The sequence below is a fragment of the Nicotiana attenuata genome, unplaced genomic scaffold (genome assembly GCF_001879085.1).
Source record: "Nicotiana attenuata strain UT unplaced genomic scaffold, NIATTr2, whole genome shotgun sequence".
In the NCBI taxonomy this organism is placed as follows: Eukaryota; Viridiplantae; Streptophyta; class Magnoliopsida; order Solanales; family Solanaceae; genus Nicotiana; species Nicotiana attenuata.
Genome location: NW_017670692.1, coordinates 482,982 through 488,753, shown reverse-complemented (window position 1 = coordinate 488,753; position 5,772 = coordinate 482,982).

Sequence of the window (5,772 nt, the reverse complement as noted above, 5' to 3'; positions counted from 1 at the left end):
TTGAGAGTTTGACATTCTTAAATTTACCTGAAATTAAAATTTCAAAGAATAAGCGTAAAGCAGAATGTATTATGAGAATTTGTATCGAATTTGCCATATCCTTAGCCCCACGGTGGGCGTCAAATTGTTTACCCTAAAAAAGGGATAACACTTGAATTTGTATGTGGTTTTAAGGATATATGGATTAATTCAATACAATTGGTTAATGACGTTAGATTAAGCAGATAAAAGACGTGATAAATTGCGAAACCAAATAATGAGAGTGATCCCGGACCCAGTAATAGCTTAACAAAGTGCCTGCCCTCAATCGCACTTGAATTTTACCCTAAGTACAATTCTAAGAAAGGTAAAAAATTTCTCGTTTTGCTAATCACTGATTTTCTGCCACTACGGGCTAGGGGTGTTCAAAATCGAACCGGAACCGAAAACCAAACCGAAACCGAAGCTTAGTGGCTTATTGGTATCGGGTTAATGGTTTAACATACGGGGAACGGATTGAATTTTTTTTATTAACGGCTTATCGATTTGGGGGCGGATTATTCAATTTTCTTAACGGATAATCCGTTAACCCGTTAAGAATATATATATATATATCTATATCTATATCTATATATATATATATATCTATATCTATATATATATATATATATATATATATATATATATATATATATATATACATATAAAATTTATTTTTATCCATATATATATATATTAAATAACCNAACCGTTAAGAATATATACATATACATATAAAATTTATTTTTATCCATATATATATTAAATAATAAAAAAACCTTCTTCCTCCAGTACTCTATCAAAGTGAATTAGAATAAAAGAAAGCCAAATAAAAGGAGTCATCTAACTGTGACAAAAGACAGAATTTGCTGTCTGAAACAAGATAACAACACCAGTTACACCACTGCTTTATCAACTTTGCCTGGGTTTTAAGGCATCTTAGAATTCTAAGCATGACGAACATTTGTTTTAACAACGGCCATTTGAAAATCTTTCACATGGACTAAGGCCAATGTCCATTTACTATTAGTGTTAATTATAAAAGGTCATAAATCCCCATTTGAAGTAAAAGAAAATACTAATGGCTTTGTCTTTTTCTTCATTTGTGCCTATGCGTTCGGACACGAGCCATTGAGATATCCACAAGAGACCAAAACAGTATTTGCATCTTTCTCTGTTTGGTTTCGATTCTGAGTTTTTTCATTTCCAGAACTCAAAACACGTGTTTCGATGTTTGGTTGGTAATTTTTAACGTTTACTTTCCCACTATAGAAAATTTTATTTTATTTTGATTGAATTAGCCCGTTAACCGCTCGATAAGAGCTAACCCGATACCAATCCGCCCGATATCTTATCGGGTGGCTAGCGGATTAATACATTTAAAAGCCGATAACCGATAAGCCAAACCGTTAAGAGTAAATAACCTCCCAATCCGCCCGATAAGCAGCCCTAGTACGGGCCGAGATTCACACCGTAATATCCAATCGGGCACGGATATTTCGGCCATTCGTTAGTCATGTGCAGCCGTTCGATAATGTTCTCCGAAGTCTTGAGGCTCGAATCGGAACCGAAAAGCGTGGTTCCGATACCCCCAAGGGCGGGTGTCATGTTCGAACCCTGATACGAGATGCTCCCTGCCCAGATTCTAATTCCTTACTGATGATAGGCTATAATTACGTATTTTAGTCGATTATTACACTCAAATTTACTGCACTTTGATTGAGTTTGAGCTTTAATCGCTAGTGTCTTGCACTAACTGTGTGTTTTATGCCTTGTAGGAGTGATTCCGAGCTATATAGATGTTATGGAATGAATTCAAGTGATTTGGAGCTTTGAAGTCTGAGTAAAAGCTCAAGGAATTAAGCTGGAATCGTGTTTGGGGGTCAACGGATGATAGTTAGAGCGAACGAAGAATCGAGTAGGCATATTGCGCACTGTCTATTAAATGGATATAACTTTTTGCTCAGAACTCCATCTGGTCTCCACAATATATGGTTGGAAAGCTAACTCAAAGGGATACAACTTTCATGTTTTACGTTTCTCCAAATTTCAAATGGAACAGGGCGAAACGCGCAAGATTTGAGCCAAAACGAACAAAACCGGGAAAAAGGGCCAGTTGGGCGCCACAGGCAGCGCCTGGCGCCACCTGTGGCGCCGAAAATAGTGTGCACAAATAATGGGGCGCCGTGGAGGGCGCCAGGCGCCGGGCTGGGCGCCGGTGACGTCAAATGTGTCCTATTTCGCCCGGGACAAGGTTATTTCGGCCCTAGACCTACCCAACACGTATAAAAGCAAGACTAAATCTATTTTTGAAGGGGGAGACGCCACTTTGGAGTAAAAACACACACGGGATCGTGAGGAAGCGGAGAATTCTCAGTTTTCTTCATCTTTTTCTAGTATTTTCAATTGATTCAACAATTATGCAATTGTTTGATTACATCATGAGTGGCTAAACACCCATTGTTCTGGGGTTGTGATTTAGCCATGAATATTGTTGTTTGATATTAGCTTGACCTTGATTATAATTCACCAACATATGGTTGTTTCTTCAATTCTGTGTTTAATTGCTTAATTGTCTGGCCAGCAGTTAGGTTCTATTTACTATCTATGCTATGCTTGGGAAAGCCGTGTTTAGATTAGAGAAGAATTAAAGAGAGCATGATCTTAACCCTTGGGGGGGGGGGGGGGGCGGATTTGTGGTTAGGATAGGAATATACCTAGTCACCGTGCTTAATTGAATATCGTAATCTTAATGCGTTCTTAATAGATTGATTTCATAGGAATATAGGCGTTAATCTATTGAGAATAGGTGAGTAGTACTTCGGGAGAAGGCTATGAGAGCATTTATCGATTAATTAGCAACCATGAGTAAATTATATGAAAGGAAGAGTTAATTAGAACACAATACGAATGGTGAATCGATCACAACCCTGGAATACTTGTCTCTACTGAATACACAACAATCAACTCGTTACTTGATAATTTAGTTATTATTTAGAATCGTAGTATAGTATAATCATATTATTGGACTTTGCTTTTAGCTAGATTGAATAATAATTTTTAGTGATTTAGTGAGTAGTTTACACAAGTCTCTGTGGGTTCGACACTCAACTTATCATTATATTTCTTGTCGACCACGTATACTTGCGTGTGCATTTGGGAGCAACAAGTTTTTGGCGCCGTTGCCGGGGACTTGAATATTAGCTACTTGCTAGTTTTTGCTTTAATTGCTTATTTCGTCTAGTCTAACGTTACTTGATTATTGCTCGGATCTCAGGAACTTTGATTGAATGCGTAGGGTCAGAAGCCAGGACCGACTTCAAGGCTTTGATCCTGAACCTGAGAGAACATTTCATAGGAGGTTGAGGGAAGCAAGGGACACGAATAATATTCAGGCACTTGTTCAATTTCCTGTGGACATGGCAGAGGAGCAACCCATGGCTGTTCAGGAGGTGGCGATGCCCAGCATTGCTAATGTCACCTCCAGTATAGTGAAGCCCAGGATCACTGGGCACATTGAGCTGAAACAGAGCATGATCCAGTTACTTCATGCAAACGGGCAATTTATGGGTCTTCCACACGAGGATCCACAACAGCATATTTTGAACTTCTTGGAGATTAGTGATACTTATATCACTAATGGGGTTACTCCAGATTATGTGAGGCTCACACTTTTTCCATTCTCTCTGTTGGGCGAGGCTAAGCGATGGCTAAAGGCAGAACCAGCTAATTCCATTACATCATGGAATGATTTGGCAAGAAAATTTCTGGCAAGGTTTTTTCCTTCAAGAAAAACTGCAAAGATCAGAAGTGAGATAGTTGCCTTCAAACAGAAAGCAGGAGAATCGTTATACTCAACTTGGGAAAGGTTCAAAGGGCTACTCAGAGACCGTCCTCATCACAATCAGACGAATGAAGTGTTAGTTCACACTTTCATAGAAGGGCTCCATCCCCAAACAAAAATTGTAGTAGATGCTGCAGCTGGAGGTCAAGTATTGGAGAAAAGCTTTGATGAAATTTATGCATTATTGAACAAATTCTCCAAAAGCAATCCGGATTGGCAAAGATAGATGGGTAGAAACATGGTACAAAAATCACCAGGGGTTCTCGAATTAGATGTTGTCTCAGCATTGTCAGCACAGGTCTCTACGCTGACCAACCAAGTCAATCAGATGACAATGATCATTAACAAGCAACAAGCCCAGCCAGTGCAACAAGTTCAAATATTTTGTGAAGTATGTGGAGAGGGTCACATGAGCAATCTATGCCCAGCAAATCCAGAGTCTGTATATTTTGTGGGTAATGCAAATCGAGGACAAACAAATCAGTATGGGGACACTTACAACCCCAACTGGAGGAATCACCCAAACTTCTCCTGGGGTGGAAATCAAGGCAATCAGAATCAATAGCGGCCTCAAGCACCTCAACAAAAATCCAGACCACCTCAGGATGAACAACAAGCTAGCCTTGAGGAGATGATGAAGAAATTGATGGCCGACCAGCAAGCCCTCAATCAGAAATTGATAGCAGATCAGCAAGCCTTCAATCAGAAATTAATAGCAGATCAACAAACTTTCAATCAGAAAATAATGGCTGATCAGCAGGCTCAAGCCACAGCACTGAGAAATTTGGAGCACCACGTGGGCCAACTTGCCAGAGCCCAAAATACCAGACCAACAGGGGCTCTTCCTACTGATACTGAGCCCAATCCTAAAGCTCAAGTCAATGCGGTTACCTTGAGAAATGGAAGAGCATTAGAAGAAGTTCCAAAGAAAAAGAAGAATACAGCCCATCCTGAAGGAGAATTAGTTCCCAAGCCAGTTGAGGGGAATGAGAAAGATGATAAAGGACCCGAGCCAGTAATGGAGACTAGACCACCACCTCAGTTTCCAAAAAGACTACAGAAGCAAAAAGATGATGCTAAGTACAAGAAATTCCTAGATATTTTGAGCCAAGTGAGTGTGAATTTGCCTTTGGTGGAAATTTTGCAGGAAGTGCCTAAGTATGCAAGGTATCTCAGAGATATTGTGGCAAACAGACAAAGACATGCAGAGTTCGAAACAGTTGCACTTACTGAAGAGTGCAGTGCCAGAGTTCAGAGTAAACTTCCTCCTAAGTTGAAGGATCCTGGGAATTTCATAATTCCTTTGTCTCTTGGAAAATAAGAAGTTGGTAGAGCCCTGTGTGATTTAGGGGCTAGTATAAATTTGATTCCATACTCTTTGTTCAAGCAACTTGGATTGGGGGGCTCAGACCTACTACAGTCACTTTACAGTTAGCAGATAGGTCACTAGTCATGCCAGAAGGAATTATTGAGAATGTGTTAGTTCGAGTGGGAAAGTTTATTCTTCCTGCTGATTTTATTATTCTAGATTATGAGGCAGATGAGGAAGTGCCCATTATTTCGGGGCGACCATTCTTGGCTACTAGTGGAGCACTTATTGATGTGAGGGCAGGGAAGTTAAAAATGAGAGTTGACGATGAGGAGGTCACTTTTAATGTGTACAAGGCACTTAAGCTCCCTAAGCATTATGAGGACTTGTCATAGAGCAGAGTCCTTATGTGAAGTGTAGTGATCCAGATGGGACAACTAAGTTAGAGGAGGTAGCGTTGCAAGCTGAGTGTGTAAAGACGATTGCGAAAAGAGCCAGAGATAAAAGAGGAGACCTTCCGAGAGTGTGCAAAAAGGCTAGACTTTATGGGAGAAAGAAGAAGAGAAAGCGCCCAGCCTGAGCAGAGTAGCAGAGTCGTGCC